The sequence below is a fragment of the Gorilla gorilla genome, chromosome 18 (assembly GCF_029281585.2).
Source record: "Gorilla gorilla gorilla isolate KB3781 chromosome 18, NHGRI_mGorGor1-v2.1_pri, whole genome shotgun sequence".
Taxonomy (NCBI): domain Eukaryota; kingdom Metazoa; phylum Chordata; class Mammalia; order Primates; family Hominidae; genus Gorilla; species Gorilla gorilla.
In genome coordinates, this window is record NC_073242.2 from 63,934,916 (window position 1) to 63,957,016 (window position 22,101).

Sequence of the window (22,101 nt, forward strand, 5' to 3'; positions counted from 1 at the left end):
CCATTCGGTTCCATTTGATTCCATTCCATTCCATTTCACTCCGTTCCGTTCCGTTCCGTTCCGTTCCATTCCGATAAGTTCCATTCTACTCGGGTTGACTCCATTCTATTCCACTCCATTCCATTCGATTCCATTCGATTCCATTCGATTCAATTCCATTCCATTCCATTCCATTCCATTCCATTCCATTCCATTCTATTCCATTTAATTCCATTCCATTCCATTCCATTCCATTGCATTCCATTCCATTCCATTCCATTCCATTCGATTCCATTCCATTCCATTCCATTCTATTCCATTGAATTCCATTCCATTCCATTCCATCCCAAACCATTCCATTCTACACGGGTTGATTCCATTCCATTCCATTCCATTCCATTCCATTCGATTCCATTCGATTCAATTCGATTCGATTCGATTCGATTCCATTCCATTCCATTCCATTCCATTCCATTCGATTCCATTCCATTCCATTCCATTCCATTCCATTCCATTCCATTCCATTCCAATCCATTCCATTCTACACGGGTTGATTCCATTCCATTCCATTCCATTCCATTCCACTCCATTCCATTCCATTCCATTCGATTCCATTCCATTCCATTCCATTCCATTCCATTCCATTCCATTCCATTCCAATCCATTCCATTCTACTCGGGTTGATTCCATTCCATTCCATTCCAATCCATTCCATTCCATTCCATTCCATTCGGTACCATTCGATTCCATTCCATTCCATTTCACTCCGTTCCGTTCCATTCAGTTCCGTTCTACTCCAGTTCGTTCCATTCCGTTCCATTCCATTCCATTCCATTCTAATCGGGTTGATTGCATTCTTTTCCACTCCATTCCATTCGATTCCATTCGATTCCATTCGATTCCATTCCATTCCATTCCATTCTATTCCATTGAATTCCATTCCATTCCATTCCATTCCATTCCATTCCATTCCATTCCATTCCATGCAATTCCATTCCATTCCATTCTATTCCATTGAATTCCATTCCATTCCATTCCATTCCAATCCATTCCATTCTACACGGGTTGATTCCATTCCATTCCATTCCATTCCATTAAATTCCATTCCATTCCATTCCATTCCGTTCTACTCGGGTTGATTCCATTCCATTCCATTCCATTCCATTCCATTCCATTCCATTCCATTCCATTCCATTCCATTCCATTCCGTTCTACTCGGGTTGATTCCATTCCATTCCATTCCATTCCTTTCCATTCCATTCCATTCCATTCCATTCCGATCCATTCCATTCTACTCGGGTTGATTCCATTCCATTCCATTCCATTCCATTCTATTCCATTGAATTCCATTCCATTCCATTCCGTTCCGTTCCGTTCCATTCCGTTCCGTACCGTTCCGTTCTGTTCTACTCGGGTTGATTCCATTCCATTCCATTCCATTGCATTCCATTCCATTCCAGTCCATTCCATTCCATTCGATTCCATTCGATTCCATTCGATTCGATTCCATTCCATTTCATTCCATTCCATTCCATTCCATTCCGTTCTACTCAGGTTCATTCCATTCCATTCCGTTCCGTTCCGTTCCGTTGCATTCCGTTTTGTTCCATTCCGTTCCATTCCATTCCATTCCATTCCATTCCTTTCTACTTGGGTTGATTCCGTTCCATTCCGTTCCGTTCCGTTCCGTTCCGTTGCGTTCCATTCCGTTGCGTTCCGTTCCGTTCCGTTCCATTCCATTCCATTCCATTCCATTCCATTCCATTCCATTCCGTTCTACTCGGGTTGATTCCATTCTATTCCATTCCATTCCATTCCATTCCATTCCATTCCATTCCATTCCATTCCATTCCATTCGATTCGATTCGATTCAATTCGATTCCATTCCATTCTATTTCACTCTATTCCATTCCATTCCGTTCCGTTCCGTTCCGTTCTGTTCCACTCTACTCGGGTTCGTTCTATTCCATTCCATTCCATTCCCTTCCATTCCATTCCATTCCATTCCATTCCATTCAGTTCTACTCGGGTTGATTCCATTCTATTCCATTCCATTCCATTCGATTCCATTCGATTCCATTCGATTCCATTCCATTCCATTCCATTCCATTCCATTCCATTCCATTCCATTCCATTCCATTCCATTCTATTCCATTGAATTCCATTCCATTCCATTCCTTTCCATTCCATTCCATTCCATTCCATTCCATTCCATTCCGTTCTACTCGGGTTGATTCCATTCCATTCCATTCCATTCCATTCCATTGCATTCCATTCCATTCCATTCCAATCCATTCCATTCGATTCCATTCGATTCCATTCGATTCGATTCTATTCTATTCCATTCCATTCCATTCCATTCCATTCCATTCGGTTCCATTCGATTCTATTCCATTCCATTTCACTCCGTTCCATTCCGTTCCGTTCCGTTCCATTCCGTTCAGTTCCATTCTACTCGGGTTGACTCCATTCTATTCCACTCCATTCCATTCGATTCCATGCGATTCCATTCGATTCCATTCCATTCCATTCCATTCCATTCCATTCCATTCCATTCAACTCCATTCCATTCTATTCCATTGAATTCCATTCCATTCCATTCCATTCCATTCCATTCTTTTCCATTCCATTCCATTCCATTCCATTCTATTCCATTGAATTCCGTTCCATTCCATTCCATCCCAATCCATTCCATTCTACACGGGTTGATTCCATTCCATTCCATTCCATTCCATTCCATTCCATTCCATTCCATTCGATTCAATTCGATTCGATTCGATTCGATTCCATTCCATTCCATTCCATTCCATTCCATTCCATTCCATTCGATTCCATTCCATTCCATTTCACTCCATTCCGTTCCGTTCCGTTCCGTTCCGTTCCGTTGCGTTCCATTCCGTTGCGTTCCGTTCCGTTCCGTTCCATTCCATTCCATTCCATTCCCTTCCATTCCATTCCATTCCATTCCGTTCTACTCGGGTTGATTCCATTCTATTCCATTCCATTCCATTCGATTCCATTCAATTCCATTCGATTCCATTCCATTCCATTCCATTCAATTCCATTCCATTCCATTCTATTCCATTGCATTCCATTCCATTGCATTCCATTCCATTCAATTGCATTCCATTGCGTTCTACTCGGGTTGATTCCATTCAATTCCATTCCATTCCATTCCATTCCATTCCATTCGATTCCATTCGATACGATTCGATTCAATTCGATTCCATTCCATTCCATTCCATTTCTTTCCATTCCATTCCATTCGATTCCATTCGATTCCATTCCGTTCCATTTCACTCTATTCCATTCCATTCCGTTCCGTTCCGTTCCGTTCTATTCCACTCTACTCGGGTTCGTTCTATTCCATTCCATTCCATTCCCTTCCATTCCATTAGGTTCAATTCGATTCGATTCGATTCGATTCCATTCCATTCCATTCCATTCCATTCCATTCGATTCCATTCCATTCCATTCCATTCCATTCCATTCCATTCCATTCCATTCCAATCCATTCCATTCTACACGGGTTGATTCCATTCCATTCCATTCCATTCCATTCCACTCCATTCCATTCCATTCCATTCGATTCCATTCCATTCCATTCCATTCCATTCCATTCCATTCCATTCCATTCCAGTCCATTCCATTCTACTCGGGTTGATTCCATTCCATTCCATTCCAATCCATTCCACTCCATTCCATTTCTTTCGGTTCCATTCGATTCCATTCCATTCCATTTCACTCCGTTCCGTTCCGTTCAGTTCCGTTCTACTCCGGTTCGTTCCATTCCGTTCCATTCCATTCCATTCCATTCTAATCGGGTTGATTGCATTCTTTTCCACTCCATTCCATTCGATTCCATTCGATTCCATTCGATTCCATTCCATTCCATTCCATTCTATTCCATTGAATTCCATTCCATTCCATTCCATTCCATTCCATTCCATTCCATTCCATTCCATTCCATTCCATTCTATTCCATTGAATTCCATTCCATTCCATTCCATTCCAATCCATTCCATTCTACACGGGTTGATTCCATTCCATTCCATTCCATTCCATTAAATTCCATTCCATTCCATTCCATTCCGTTCTACTCGGGTTGATTCCATTCCATTCCATTCCATTCCATTCCATTCCATTCCATTCCATTCCATTCCATTCCATTCCATTCCATTCCGTTCTACTCGGTTTGATTCCTTTCCATTCCATTCCATTGCTTTCCATTCCATTCCATTCCATTCCATTCCGATCCATTCCATTCTACTCGGGTTGATTCCATTGCATTCCATTCCATTCCATTCCATTCCATTGTATTCCATTCCATTCCATTCCGTTCCGTTCCGTTCCATTCCGTTCCGTTCCGTTCCGTTCAGTTCTACTCGGGTTGATTCCATTCCATTCCATTCCATTCCATTCCACTCCAGTCCATTCCATTCCATTCGATTCCATTCGATTCCATTCGATTCGATTCCATTCCATTTCATTCCATTCCATTCCATTCCATTCCGTTCCACTCGGGTTCATTCCATTCCATTCCGTTCCGTTCCGTTCCGTTCCATTCCGTTCTGTTCCATTCCGTTCCATTCCATTCCATTCCATTCCATTCCGTTCTACTCGGGTTGATTCCGTTCCATTCCGTTCCGTTCCGTTCCGTTCCGTTGCGTTCCATTCCGTTGCGTTCCGTTCCGTTCCGTTCCATTCCATTCCATTCCATTCCATTCCATTCCATTCCATTCCATTCCATTCCATTCCATTCCGTTCTACTCGGGTTGATTCCATTCTATTCCATTCCATTCTATTCGATTCCATTCAATTCCATTCGATTCCATTCCATTCCATTCCATTCCTTTCCATTCCATTCCATTCTATTCCATTGCATTCCATTCCATTGCATTCCATTCCATTCCATTGCATTCCATTCCGTTCTACTCGGGTTGATTCCATTCAATTCCATTCCATTCCATTCCATTCCATTCCATTCGATTCCATTCGATTCGATTCGATTCAATTCGACTCCATTCCATTCCATTCCATTTCTTTCCATTCCATTCCATTCGATTCCATTCGATTCCATTCCATTCCATTTCACTCTATTCCATTCCATTCCGTTCCGTTCCGTTCCGTTCTATTCCACTCTACTCGGGTTCGTTCTATTCCATTCCATTCCATTCCCTTCCATTCCATTCCATTCCATTCCATTCCGTTCTACTCGGGTTGATTCCATTCTATTCCATTCCATTCCATTCGATTCCATTCGATTCCATTCGATTCCATTCCATTCCATTCCATTCCATTCCATTCCATTCCATTCCATTCCATTCTATTCCATTGAATTCCATTCCATTCCATTCCTTTCCATTCCATTCCATTCCATTCCATTCCATTCCATTCCATTCCGTTCTACTCGGGTTGATTCCATTCCATTCCATTCCATTCCATTCCATTGCATTCCATTCCATTCCATCCCATTCCATTCCATTCGATTCCATTCGATTCCATTCGATTCGATTCGATTCGATTCCATTCCATTCCATTCCATTCCATTCCATTCGGTTCCATTCGATTCTATTCCATTCCATTTCACTCCGTTCCGTTCCGTTCCGTTCCGTTCCATTCCGTTCAGTTCCATTCTACTCGGGTTGACTCCATTCTATTCCACTCCATTCCATTCGATTCCATTCGATTCCATTCGATTCCATTCCATTCCATTCCATTCCATTCCATTCCATTCCATTCCATTCAATGCCATTCCATTCTATTCCATTGAATTCCATTCCATTCCATTCCATTCCATTCCATTCCATTCCATTCCATTCCATTCCATTCCATTCCATTCCATTCCATTGAATTCCATTCCATTCCATTCCATCCCAATCCATTCCATTCTACACGGGTTGATTCCATTCCATTCCATTCCATTCCATTCCATTCGATTCCATTCGATTCAATTCGATTCGATTCGATTCGATTCCATTCCATTCCATTCCATTCCATTCCATTCGATTCCATTCCATTCCATTTCACTCCATTCCGTTCCGTTACGTTCCGTTCCGTTGCGTTGCGTTCCGTTCCGTTCCGTTCCGTTCCGTTCCGTTCCATTCCATTCCATTCCATTCCATTCCGTTCTACTCGGGTTGATTCCATTCCATTCCATTCCGTTCCATTCCGTTCCGATCCGTTCCGTTCCGTTGCGTTGCGTTCCGTAACTTTCCGTTCCGTTCCATTCCGTTCCATTCCATTCCATTCCATTCCGTTCCATTCCATTCCATTCCGTTCTCCTCGGGTAGATTCCATTCTATTCCATTCCTTTCCATTCGATTCCATTCAATTCCATTCGATTCCATTTAATTCCATTCCATTCCATTCCATTACATTCCATTCTATTCCATTGAATTCCATTCCATTCCATTCCTTTTCGTTCCATTCCATTCCATTCCATTCCATTCCATTCCATTCCATTCCATTCCGTTCTACTCGGGTTGATTCCATTCTATTCCATTCCATTCCATTCCATTCCATTCCATTCCATTCCATTCCATTCCATTCCATTCCATTCGATTCGATTCCATTCCTTTCCATTCCATTCCATTCCATTCCATTCCACTCCACTCCACTCCACTCCACTCCACTCCACTCCACTCTGGTTGATTCCATTCCATTCCATTCGATTCCATTCCATTCCATTCCATTCCATTCCATTCCATTCCATTCCAATCCATTCCATTCTACACGGGTTGATTCCATTCCATTCCATTCCATTCCACTCCATTCCATTCCATTCCATTCGATTCCATTCCATTCCATTCCATTCCATTCCATTCCATTCCATTCCATTCCAATCCATTCCATTCTACTCGGGTTGATTCCATTCCATTCCATTCCAATCCATTCCATTCCATTCCATTCCATTCGGTTCCATTCGATTCCATTCCATTCCATTTCACTCCGTTCCGTTCCGTTCAGTTCCGTTCTACTCCGGTTCGTTCCATTCCGTTCCATTCCATTCCATTCCATTCTAATCGGGTTGATTGCATTCTTTTCCACTCCATTCCATTCCATTCCATTCCATTCAATTCCATTCCATTCCATTCTATTCCATTGAATTCCATTCCATTCCATTCCATTCCAATCCATTCCATTCTACACGGGTTGATTCCATTCCATTCCATTCCATTCCATTAAATTCCATTCCATTCCATTCCATTCCGTTCTACTCGGGTTGATTCCATTCCATTCCATTCCATTCCATTCCATTCCATTCCATTCCATTCCATTCCATTCCGTTCTACTCGGGTTGATTCCATTCCATTCCATTCCATTCCTTTCCATTCCATTCCATTCCATTCCATTCCGATCCATTCCATTCTACTCGGGTTGATTCCATTCCATTCCATTCCATTCCATTCCATTCCATTCCATTCCATTGAATTCCATTCCATTCTATTCCGTTCGGTTCCGTTCCATTCCCTTCCGTTCCGTTCCGTTCCGTTCTACTCGGGTTGATTCCATTCCATTCCATTCCATTCCATTCCATTCCATTCCATTCCAGTCCATTCCATTCCATTCGATTCCATTCGATTCCATTCGATTCGAGTCCATTCCATTTCATTCCATTCCATTCCATTCCATTCCGTTCTACTCGGGTTCATTCCATTCCATTCCATTCCGTTCCGTTCCGTTCCATTCCGTTCTGTTCCATTCCGTTCCATTCCATTCCATTCCATTCCATTCCGTTCTACTCGGGTTGATTCCGTTCCATTCCGTTCCGTTCCGTTCCGTTCCGTTCCGTTGCGTTCCATTCCCTTGCGTTCCGTTCCGTTCCGTTCCATTCCATTCCATTCCATTCCATTCCATTCCATTCCATTCCATTCCATTCCGTTCTTCTCGGGTTGATTCCATTCTATTCCATTCCATTCCATTCGATTCCATTCAATTCCATTCGATTCCAATCCATTCCATTCCATTCAATTCCTTTCCATTCCATTCTATTCCATTGCATTCCATTCCATTGCATTCCATTCCATTCCATTGCATTCCATTCCGTTCTACTCGGGTTGGTTCCATTCCATTCCATTCCATTCCATTCCATTCCATTCCATTCCATTCCATTCCATTCGATTCCATTCGATTCGATTCGATTCAATTCGATTCCATTCCATTCCATTCCATTTCTTTCCATTCCATTCCATTCGATTCCATTCGATTCCATTCCATTGCATTTCACTCTATTCCATTCCATTCCATTCCGTTCCGTTCCGTTCTGTTCCACTCTACTCGGGTTCGTTCTATTCCATTCCATTCCATTCCCTTCCATTCCATTGCATTCCATTCCATTCCGTTCTACTCGGGTTGATTCCATTCTATTCCATTCCATTCCATTCGATTCCATTCGATTCCATTCGATTCCATTCCATTCCATTCCATTCCATTTCACTCTATTCCATTCCATTCCTTTCCATTCCATTCCATTCCATTCCATTCCATTCCGTTCTACTCGGGTTGATTCCATTCCATTCCATTCCATTCCATTCCATTGCATTCCATTCCATTCCATTCCATTCCATTCCATTCGATTCCATTCGATTCCACTCGATTCGATTCGATTCGATTCCATTCCATTCCATTCCATTCCATTCCATTCGGTTCCATTTGATTCCATTCCATTCCATTTCACTCCGTTCCGTTCCGTTCCGTTCCGTTCCATTCCGTTAAGTTCCATTCTACTCGGGTTGACTCCATTCTATTCCACTCCATTCCATTCGATTCCATTCGATTCCATTCGATTCCATTCCATTCCATTCCATTCTATTCCATTGAATTCCATTCCATTCCATTCCATTCCATTCCATTCCATTCCATTCCATGCAATTCCATTCCATTCCATTCTATTCCATTGAATTCCATTCCATTCCATTCCATTCCAATCCATTCCATTCTACACGGGTTGATTCCATTCCATTCCATTCCATTCCATTAAATTCCATTCCATTCCATTCCATTCCGTTCTACTCGGGTTGATTCCATTCCATTCCATTCCATTCCATTCCATTCCATTCCATTCCATTCCATTCCATTCCATTCCATTCCATTCCGTTCTACTCGGGTTGATTCCATTCCATTCCATTCCATTCCTTTCCATTCCATTCCATTCCATTCCATTCCGATCCATTCCATTCTACTCGGGTTGATTCCATTCCATTCCATTCCATTCCATTCTATTCCATTGAATTCCATTCCATTCCATTCCGTTCCGTTCCGTTCCATTCCGTTCCGTACCGTTCCGTTCCGTTCTACTCGGGTTGATTCCATTCCATTCCATTCCATTGCATTCCATTCCATTCCAGTCCATTCCATTCCATTCGATTCCATTCGATTCCATTCGATTCGATTCCATTCCATTTCATTCCATTCCATTCCATTCCATTCCGTTCTACTCAGGTTCATTCCATTCCATTCCGTTCCGTTCCGTTCCGTTGCATTCCGTTCTGTTCCATTCCGTTCCATTCCATTCCATTCCATTCCATTCCTTTCTACTTGGGTTGATTCCGTTCCATTCCGTTCCGTTCCGTTCCGTTCCGTTGCGTTCCATTCCGTTGCGTTCCGTTCCGTTCCGTTCCATTCCATTCCATTCCATTCCATTCCATTCCATTCCGTTCTACTCGGGTTGATTCCATTCTATTCCATTCCATTCCATTCCATTCCATTCCATTCCATTCCATTCCATTCCATTCCATTCGATTCGATTCGATTCATTTCGATTCCATTCCATTCTATTTCACTCTATTCCATTCCATTCCGTTCCGTTCCGTTCCGTTCTGTTCCACTCTACTCGGGTTCGTTCTATTCCATTCCATTCCATTCCCTTCCATTCCATTCCATTCCATTCCATTCCATTCAGTTCTACTCGGGTTGATTCCATTCTATTCCATTCCATTCCATTCGATTCCATTCGATTCCATTCGATTCCATTCCATTCCATTCCATTCCATTCCATTCCATTCCATTCCATTCCATTCCATTCTATTCCATTGAATTCCATTCCATTCCATTCCTTTCCATTCCATTCCATTCCATTCCATTCCATTCCATTCCGTTCTACTCGGGTTGATTCCATTCCATTCCATTCCATTCCATTCCATTCCATTGCATTCCATTCCATTCCATTCCAATCCATTCCATTCGATTCCATTCGATTCCATTCGATTCGATTCTATTCTATTCCATTCCATTCCATTCCATTCCATTCCATTCGGTTCCATTCGATTCTATTCCATTCCATTTCACTCCGTTCCGTTCCGTTCCGTTCCGTTCCATTCCGTTCAGTTCCATTCTACTCGGGTTGACTCCATTCTATTCCACTCCATTCCATTCGATTCCATGCGATTCCATTCGATTCCATTCCATTCCATTCCATTCCATTCCATTCCATTCCATTCCATTCAACTCCATTCCATTCTATTCCATTGAATTCCATTCCATTCCATTCCATTCCATTCCATTCCATTCCATTCCATTCCATTCCATTCCATTCTATTCCATTGAATTCCGTTCCATTCCATTCCATCCCAATCCATTCCATTCTACACGGGTTGATTCCATTCCATTCCATTCCATTCCATTCCATTCCATTCGATTCCATTCGATTCAATTCGATTCGATTCGATTCGATTCCATTCCATTCCATTCCATTCCATTCCATTCCATTCCATTCGATTCCATTCCATTCCATTTCACTCCATTCCGTTCCGTTCCGTTCCGTTCCGTTCCGTTCCGTTGCGTTCCATTCCGTTGCGTTCCGTTCCGTTCCGTTCCATTCCATTCCATTCCATTCCCTTCCATTCCATTCCATTCCATTCCGTTCTACTCGGGTTGATTCCATTCTATTCCATTCCATTCCATTCGATTCCATTCAATTCCATTCGATTCCATTCCATTCCATTCCATTCAATTCCATTCCATTCCATTCTATTCCATTGCATTCCATTCCATTGCATTCCATTCCATTCCATTGCATTCCATTGCGTTCTACTCGGGTTGATTCCATTCAATTCCATTCCATTCCATTCCATTCCATTCCATTCGATTCCATTCGATACGATTCGATTCAATTCGATTCCATTCCATTCCATTCCATTTCTTTCCATTCCATTCCATTCGATTCCATTCGATTCCATTCCGTTCCATTTCACTCTATTCCATTCCATTCCGTTCCGTTCCGTTCCGTTCTGTTCCACTCTACTCGGGTTCGTTCTATTCCATTCCATTCCATTCCCTTCCATTCCATTCCATTCCATTCCATTCCGTTCTACTCGGGTTGATTCCATTCTATTCCATTCCATTCCATTCGATTCCATTCGATTCCATTCGATTCCATTCCATTCCATTCCATTCCATTCCATTCCATTCCATTCCATTCCATTCTATTCCATTGAATTCCATTCCATTCCATTCCTTTCCATTCCATTCCATTCCATTCCATTCCATTCCGTTATACTCGGGTTGATTCCATTCCATTCCATTCCATTCCATTCCATTCCATTCCATTCCATTCCATTCGATTCCATTCGATTCGATTCGATTCGATTCGATTCCATTCCATTCCATTCCATTCCATTCGGTTCCATTCGATTCTATTCCATTCCATTTCACTCCGTTCCTTTCCGTTCCGTTCCGTTCCATTCCGTTCAGTTCCATTCTACTCGGGTTGACTCCATTCTATTCCACTCCATTCCATTCGATTCCATTCGATTCCATTCGATTCCATTCCATTGCATTCCATTCCATTCCATTCCATTCCATTCCATTCCATTCCATTCAATTCCATTCCATTCTATTCCATTGAATTCCATTCCATTCCATTCCATTCCATTCCATTCCATTCCATTCCATTCCATTCTATTCCATTGAATTCCATTCCATTCCATTCCATCCCAATCCATTCCATTCTACACGGGTTGATTCCATTCCATTCCATTCCATTCCATTCCATTCGATCCCATTCGATTCAATTCGATTCGATTCGATTCGATTCCAATCCATTCCATTCCATTCCATTCCATTCGATTCCATTCGATTCCATTCCATTCCATTTCACTCCATTCCGTTCCGTTACGTTCCGTTCCGTTCCGTTGCGTTGCGTTCCGTTCCGTTCCGTTCCGTTCCGTTCCGTTCCATTCCATTCCATTCCATTCCATTCCATTCCGTTCTACTCGGGTTGATTCCATTCCATTCCATTCCGTTCCATTCCGTTCCGATCAGTTCCGTTCCGTTGCGTTGCGTTCCGTAACTTTCCGTTCCGTTCCATTCCGTTCCATTCCATTCCATTCCATTCCGTTCCATTCCGTTCCGATCAGTTCCGTTCCGTTGCGTTGCGTTCCGTAACTTTCCGTTCCGTTCCATTCCATTCCATTCCATTCCATTCCATTCCGTTCTACTCGGGTTGATTCCATTCCATTCCATTCCGTTCCATTCCGTTCCGATCAGTTCCGTTCCGTTGCGTTGCGTTCCGTAACTTTCCGTTCCGTTCCATTCCGTTCCATTCCATTCCATTCCATTCCATTCCATTCCATTCCATTCCATTCCATTCCATTCGATTCCATTCCTTTCAATTCCATTCCATTCCATTCCATTCCATTCCATTCCATTCCATTCCATTCCATTTCAATCCATTCCTTTCCGTTCCATTCCGTTCCTTTCCCTTCCGTTCTGTTCCGTTCTACTCGGGTTCGTTCCATTCCATTCCATTCCATTCCATTCCATTCCATTCCATTCCGTTCTACTCGGGTTGATCATTCCATTCTATTCCATTCCGTTGCGTTCCGTTCCGTTCCGTTCCATTCCATTCCATTCCATTCCATTCCATTCCATTCCATTCGATTCCATTCCATTCCATTCCATTCCATTCCATTCCATTCCATTCCATTCCATTCCATTCGGTTCCATTCGATTCCATTCCATTCCATTTCACTCCGTTCTGTTCCGTTCCGTTCCGTTCCGTTCTACTCGGGTTCGTTCCATTCCGTTCCATTCCATTCCATTCCGTTCTACTCGGGTTGATTCCATTCTACTCCATTCCATTACATTCCATTCGATTCCATTCCATTCCATTCCATTCCATTCCATTCCATTCCATTCCATTCTATTCCATTGAATTCCATTCCATTCCATTCCATTCCAATCCATTCCATTCTACACGGGTTGATTCCATTCCATTCCATTCCATTCCATTCCATTCCATTCCATTCCATTCCGTTCTACTCGGGTTGATTCCATTCCATTCCATTCCATTCCATTCCATTCCATTCCATTCCATTCCATTCCATTCCATTCTATTCCATTCGATTCCATTCCATTCCATTCCATTCCATTCCAATCCATTCCATTCTACTCGGGTTGATTCCATTCTATTCCATTCCATTCCATTCCATTCCATTCCATTCCATTCCATTCCATTCCATTCCAGTCCATTCCATTCGATTCCATTCCATTCCATTCTACTCGGGTTGATTCCATTCCATTCCATTCCATTCCATTCCATTCCATTCCATTCCATTCCATTCTATTCGGTTCCATTCGATTCCATTCCATTCCATTTCACTCCGTTCTGTTCCGTTCCGTTAGGTTCTGTTCCGTTCTACTCGGGTTCGTTCCATTCCGTTCCATTCCATTCCATTCCGTTCTACTCGGGTTGATTCCATTCTATTCCATTCCATTCCATTCCATTCCATTCCATTTCATTCCATTCCATTCCATTCTACTCGGGTTGATTCCATTCCAATCCATTCCATTCCATTCCATTCCATTCCATTCCATTCCATTCCATTCCATTGAATTCCATTCCATTCCATTCCATTCCATTCCAATCCATTCCATTCTACACGGGTTTATTCCATTCCATTCCATTCCATTCCGTTCCATTCCATTCCATTCCATTCCATTCCATTCCATTCCATTCCATTCTATTGCATTGAATTGCATTGCATTCCATTCCATTCCATTCCAATCCATTCCATTCTACACTGGTTTATTCCATTCCATTCCATTCCATTCCATTCCATTCCATTCCATTCCATTCGATTCCATTCCATTCCGTTCTACTCGGGTTGATTCCATTCCATTCCATTCCATTCCATTCCATTCCATTCGATTCCATTCGATTCCATTCGATTCGATACCATTCCATTCCATTCCAATGCATTCCATTCCATTCCATTCCATTCCATTCCATTCCGTTCTTCTCGGGTTCATTACATTCCATTCCGTTCTGTTCCGTTCCGTTCCATTCCGTTCTGTTCCATTCCGTTCCATTCCATTCCATTCCATTCCATTCCGTTCTACTCGGTTTGATTCCATTCTATTCCATTCCATTCCATTCCATTCCATTCCACTCCACTCCACTCCACTCCACTCCACTCCACTCCACTCCACTATGGTTGATTCCATTCCATTCCATTCGATTCCATTCCATTCCATTCCATTCCATTCCATTCCATTCCATTCCAATCCATTCCATTCTACACGGGTTGATTCCATTCCATTCCATTCCATTCCATTCCACTCCATTCCATTCCATTCCATTCGATTCCATTCCATTCCATTCCATTCCATTCCATTCCATTCCATTCCATTCCAATCCATTCCATTCTACTCGGGTTGATTCCATTCCATTCCATTCCAATCCATTCCATTCCATTCCATTCCATTCGGTTCCATTCGATTCCATTCCATGCCATTTCACTCCGTTCCGTTCCGTTCAGTTCCGTTCTACTCCGGTTCGTTCCATTCCGTTCCATTCCATTCCATTCCATTCTAATCGGGTTGATTGCATTCTTTTCCACTCCATTCCATTCGATTCCATTCGATTCCATTGAATTCCATTCCATTCCATTCCATTCCATTCCATTCCATTCAATTCCATTCCATTCCATTCTATTCCATTGAATTCCATTCCATTCCATTCCATTCCAATCCATTCCATTCTACACGGGTTGATTCCATTCCATTCCATTCCATTCCATTAAATTCCATTCCATTCCGTTCTACTCGGGTTGATTCCATTCCATTCCATTCCATTCCATTCCATTCCATTCCATTCCATTCCATTCCATTCCATTCCATTCCGTTCTACTCGGGTTGATTCCATTCCATTCCATTCCATTCCTTTCCATTCCATTCCATTCCATTCCATTCCGATCCATTCCATTCTACTCGGGTTGATTCCATTCCATTCCATTCCATTCCATTCCATTCCATTGAATTCCATTCCATTCCATTCCGTTCCGTTCCGTTCCATTCCGTTCCGTACCGTTCCGTTCCGTTCTACTCGGGTTGATTCCATTCCATTCCATTCCATAGCATTCCATTCCATTCCAGTCCATTCCATTCCATTCGATTCCATTCGATTCCATTCGATTCGATTCCATTCCATTTCATTCCATTCCATTCCATTCCATTCCGTTCTACTCAGGTTCATTCCATTCCATTCCGTTCCGTTCCGTTCCGTTCCATTCCGTTCTGTTCCATTCCGTTCCATTCCATTCCATTCCATTCCATTCCGTTCTACTCGGGTTGATTCCGTTCCATTCCGTTCCGTTCCGTTCCGTTCCATTCCGTTCCGTTGCGTTCCATTCCGTTGCGTTCCGTTCCGTTCCGTTCCATTCCATTCCATTCCATTCCATTCCATTCCATTCCATTCCATTCCATTCCGTTCTACTCGGGTTGATTCCATTCTATTCCGTTCCATTCCATTCGATTCCATTCAATTCCATTCGATTCCATTCCATTCCATTCCATTCAATTCCATTCCATTACATTCTATTCCATTGCATTCCATTCCATTGCATTCCATTCCATTCCATTCCGTTCTACTCGGGTTGATTCCATTCAATTCCATTCCATTCCATTCCATTCCATTCCATTCCATTCCATTCCATTCCATTCGATTCCATTCGATTCAATTCGATTCAATTCGATTCCATTCCATTCCATTCCATTTCTTTCCACTCCATTCCATTCGATTCCATTCGATTCCATTCCATTCCATTTCACTCTATTCCATTCCATTCCGTTCCGTTCCGTTCCGTTCTGTTCCACTCTACTCGGGTTCGTTCTATTCCATTCCATTCCATTCCCTTCCATTCCATTCCATTCCATTCCATTCCGTTCTACTCGGGTTGATTCCATTCTATTCCATTCCATTCCATTCGATTCCATTCGATTCCATTCGATTCCATTCCATTCCATTCCATTCCATTCCATTCCATTCCATTCCATTCTATTCCATTGAATTCCATTCCATTCCATTCCTTTCCATTCCATTCCATTCCCTTCCATTCCATTCCATTCCATTCCATTCCGTTCTACTCGGGTTGATTCCATTCCATTCCATTCCATTCCATTCCATTCCATTCCATTCCATTCCATTCCATTCCATTCCATTCCATTCCATTCGATTCCATTCCATTCCATTCCATTCCATTCCATTCCATTCCATTCCATTCCAATCCATTCCATTCTACTCGGGTTGATTCCATTCCATTCCATTCCAATCCATTCCATTCCATTCCATTCCTTTCGGTTCCATTCGATTCCATTCCATTCCATTTCACTCCGTTCCGTTCCGTTCAGTTCCGTTCTACTCCGGTTCGTTCCATTCCGTTCCATTCCATTCCATTCCATTCTAATCCGGTTGATTGCATTCTTTTCCACTCCATTCCATTCGATTCCATTCGATTCCATTCGATTCCATTCCATTCCATTCCATTCTATTCCATTGAATTCCATTCCATTCCATTCCATTCCATTCCATTCCATTCCATTCCATTCCATTCAATTCCATTCCATTCCATTCTATTCTATTGAATTCCATCCCATTCCATTCCATTCCAATCCATTCCATTCTACACGGGTTGATTCCATTCCATTCCATTCCATTCCATTAAATTCCATTCCATTCCATTCCATTCCGTTCTACTCGGGTTGATTCCATTCCATTCCATTCCATTCCATTCCATTCCATTCCATTCCATTCCATTCCATTCCATTCCATTCCGATCCATTCCATTCTACTCGGGTTGATTCCATTGCATTCCATTCCATTCCATTCCATTCCATTGAATTCCATTCCATTCCATTCCGATCCGTTCCGTTCCATTCCGTTCCGTTCCGTTCCGTTCCGTTCCGTTGCGTTCCATTCCGTTGCGTTCCGTTCCGTTCCGTTCCATTCCATTCCATTCCATTCCATTCCATTCCATTCCATTCCATTCCATTCCGTTCTACTCGGGTTGATTCCATTCTATTCCATTCCATTCCATTCGATTCCATTCGATTCCATTCGATTCCATTCCATTCCATTCCATTCCATTCCATTCCATTCCATTCTATTCCATTGAATTCCATTCCATTCCATTCCTTTCCATTCCATTCCATTCCATTCCATTCCATTCCATTCCGTTCTACTCGGGTTGATTCCATTCCATTCCATTCCATTCCATTCCATTCCATTCCATTCCATTCCATTCCATTCCATTCGATTCCATTCCATTCCATTCCATTCCATTCCATTCCATTCCATTCCATTCCGATCCATTCCATTCTACTCGGGTTGATTCCATTGCATTCCATTCCATTCCATTCCATTCCATTGAATTCCATTCCATTCCATTCCGTTCCGTTCCGTTCCATTCCGTTCCGTTCCGTTCCGTTCCGTTCTGTTCCACTCTACTCGGGTTCGTTCTATTCCATTCCATTCCATTCCCTTCCATTCCATTCCATTCCATTCCATTCCGTTCTACTCGGGTTGATTCCATTCTATTCCATTCCATTCCATTCGATTCCATTCGATTCCAGTCGATTCCATTCCATTCCATTCCATTCCATTCCATTCCATTCCATTCTATTCCATTGAATTCCATGCCATTCCATTCCTTTCCATTCCATTCCATTCCATTCCATTCCATTCCATTCCGTTCTACTCGGGTTGATTCCATTCCATTCCATTCCATTCCATTCCATTCCATTCCATTCCATTCCATTCCATTCCATTCGATTCCATTCCATTCCATTCCATTCCATTCCATTCCATTCCATTCCAATCCATTCCATTCTACTCGGGTTGATTCCATTCCATTCCATTCCAATCCATTCCATTCCATTCCATTCCTTTCGGTTCCATTCGATTCCATTCCATTCCATTTCACTCCGTTCCGTTCCGTTCAGTTCCGTTCTACTCCGGTTCGTTCCATTCCGTTCCATTGCATTCCATTCCATTCTAATCCGGTTGATTGCATTCTTTTCCACTCCATTCCATTCGATTCCATTCGATTCCATTCGATTCCATTCCATTCCATTCCATTCTATTCCATTGAATTGCATTCCATTCCATTCCATTCCATTCCATTCCATTCCATTCAATTCCATTCCATTCCATTCTATTCCATTGAATTCCATCCCATTCCATTCCATTCCAATCCATTCCATTCTACACGGGTTGATTCCATTCCATTCCATTCCATTCCATTAAATTCCATTCCATTCCATTCCATTCCGTTCTACTCGGGTTGATTCCATTCCATTCCATTCCATTCCACTCCATTCCATTCCATTCCATTCCATTCCATTCCATTCCATTCCGATCCATTCCATTCTACTCGGGTTGATTCCATTGCATTCCATTCCATTCCATTCCATTCCATTGAATTCCATTCCATTCCATTCCGTTCCGTTCCGTTCCATTCCGTTCCGTTCCGTTCCGTTCCGTTCTACTCGGGTTGATTCCATTCCATTCCATTCCATTCCATTCCACTCCAGTCCATTCCATTCCATTCGATTCCATTCGATTCGATTCGATTCAATTCGATTCCATTCCATTCCATTCCATTTCTTTCCACTCCATTCCATTCGATTCCATTCGATTCCATTCCATTCCATTTCACTCTATTCCATTCCATTCCGTTCCGTTCCGTTCCGTTCTGTTCCACTCTACTCGGGTTCGTTCTATTCCATTCCATTCCATTCCCTTCCATTCCATTCCATTCCATTCCATTCCGTTCTACTCGGGTTGATTCCATTCTATTCCATTCCATTCCATTCGATTCCATTCGATTCCATTCGATTCCATTCCATTCCATTCCATTCCATTCCATTCCATTCCATTCTATTCCATTGAATTCCATTCCATTCCATTCCTTTCCATTCCATTCCATTCCATTCCATTCCATTCCATTCCATTCCGTTCTACTCGGGTTGATTCCATTCCATTCCATTCCATTCCATTCCATTCCATTCCATTCCATTCCATTCCATTCCATTCCATTCCATTCGATTCCATTCCATTCCATTCCATTCCATTCCATTCCATTCCATTCCGATCCATTCCATTCTACTCGGGTTGATTCCATTGCATTCCATTCCATTCCATTCCATTCCATTGAATTCCATTCCATTCCATTCCGTTCCGTTCCGTTCCATTCCGTTCCGTTCCGTTCCGTTCCGTTCTACTCGGGTTGATTCCATTCCATTCCATTCCATTCCATTCCACTCCAGTCCATTCCATTCCATTCGATTCCATTCGATTCCATTCGATTCGATTCCATTCCATTTCATTCCATTCCATTCCATTCCATTCCGTTCTACTCGGGTTCATTCCATTCCATTCCGTTCCGTTCCGTTCCGTTCCATTCCGTTCTGTTCCATTCCGTTCCATTCCATTCCATTCCATTCCGTTCCGTTCTACTCGGGTTGATTCCGTTCCATTCCGTTCCGTTCCGTTCCGTTCCGTTCCGTTCCGTTGCGTTCCATTCCGTTGCGTTCCGTTCCGTTCCGTTCCATTCCATTCCATTCCATTCCATTCCATTCCATTCCATTCCATTCCATTCCGTTCTACTCGGGTTGATTCCATTCTATTCCATTCCATTCCATTCGATTCCATTCAATTCCATTCGATTCCATTCCATTCCATTCCATTCCATTCCATTCCATTCCATTCCATTCTATTCCATTGCATTCCATTCCATTGCATTCCATTCCATTCCATTGCATTCCATTCCGTTCTACTCGGGTTGATTCCATTCAATTCCATTCCATTCCATTCCATTCCATTCCATTCCATTCCATTCGATTCGATTCGATTCAATTCGATTCCATTCCATTCCATTCCATTTCTTTCCATTCCATTCCATTCCATTCCATTCCATTCCATTCTATTCCATTGAATTCCCTTCCATTCCATTCCATTCCATTCCATTCTATTCCATTCCATTCCATTCCGTTCTACTCGGGTTGATTCCATTCCATTCAATTCCATTCCATTCCTTTCGATTCCAATCCATTCGATTCCATTCCATTCGATTCCATTCGATTCCATTTGATTCCATTCGATTCCATTCGATTCCATTCCATTCCATTCCATTCCATTCCATTTGATTCCATTCGATTCCATTCGATTCCATTCCATTCCATTCCATTCCATTCCATTCCATTCCATTCTATTCCATTGAATTCCATTCCATTCCATTCCATTCCATTCCATTCCATTCCATTCCATTCCATTCCATTTGATTCCATTCCATTCCATTTCACTCCATTCCATTCCATTCCTTTCCTTTCTACTGGGGTTGATTCCATTCCATTCTATTCCATTCCATTCCATTCTATTCCATTCGATTCCATTCAATTCGATTCCATTCCATTCCATTCCATTCCATTCCATTCCATTCCATTCCATTCCATTCCATTCCGTTCTATTCGGGTTCATTCCATTCCATTCCGTTCCGTTCCGTTCCGTTCCATTCCGTTCTGTTCCATTCCGTTCCATTCCATTCCATTCCATTCCATTCCATTCCGTTCTACTCGGGTTGATTCCATTCTATTCCATTCCATTCCATTCCATTCCATTCCATTCCACTCCACTCCACTCCACTGCACTCCACTCCACTCCACTCCTCTCCACTCCACTCGGGTTGATTCCATTCCATTCCATTCCATTCCATTCCATTCCATTCGATTCCATTCCATTCCATTCCATTCCATTCCATTCCATTCCATTCCATTCCATTCGATTCCATTCCATTCCATTCCATTCCATTCCTATCCATTCCATTCTACTCGGGTTGATTCCACTCCAATCCATTCCATTCCATTCCATTCCATTCCATTCCATTCCATTCCATTCCATTCCATTCCATTCCGTTCCATTCGATTCCATTCCTTTCCATTTCACTCCGTTCCGTTCCGTTCCGTTCCGTTCTGTTCAGTTTCGTTCTTCTCGGGTTCGTTCCATTCCGTTCCATTCCATTCCATTCCGTTCTACTCGGGTTGATTCCATTCTATTCCACTCCATTCCATTCGATTCCATTCGATTCCATTCGATTCCATTCCATTGCATTCCATTCCATTCCATTCCATTCCAATCCATTCCATTCCATTCCATTCCATTCCATTCCATTCCATTCCATTGAATTCCATTCCATTCCATTCCATTCCATTCCAATCCATTCCATTCTACACTGGTTTATTCCATTCCATTCCATTCCATTCCGTTCCATTCCATTCCATTCCATTCCATTCCATTCCATTCCATTCCATTCCATTCCATTCCGTTCTACTCGGGTTGATTCCATTCCATTCCATTCCATTCCATTCCATTGAATTCGATTCCATTGGATTCCATTCGATTCCATTCCATTCCATTCCATTCCATTCCGTTCCGATCCATTCCATTCTACTCGGGTTGATTTCATTCCATTCCATTCCATTCCATTCCTTTCCATTCCATTCCATTCCATTCCATTTCACTCCATTCCGTTCCGTTCCGTTCCGTTCTGTTCTACTCGGGTTCGTTCCATTCCATTCCATTCCATTCCATTCCGTTCTACTCCAGTTGATCATTCCATTCCATTCCATTTCGTTGCGTTCCGTTCCGTTCCGTTCCGTTCCGTTCCATTCCATTCCATTCCATTCCATTCCGTTCCGTTCCATTCTACTCGGGATGATTCCATTCTATTCCATTCCATTCCATTCGATTCCATTCAATTCCATTCGATTCCATTCCATTTCATTCCATTCCATTCCATTCCATTCCATTCCATTCCATTCCATTCCATTCCGTTCTACTCGGGT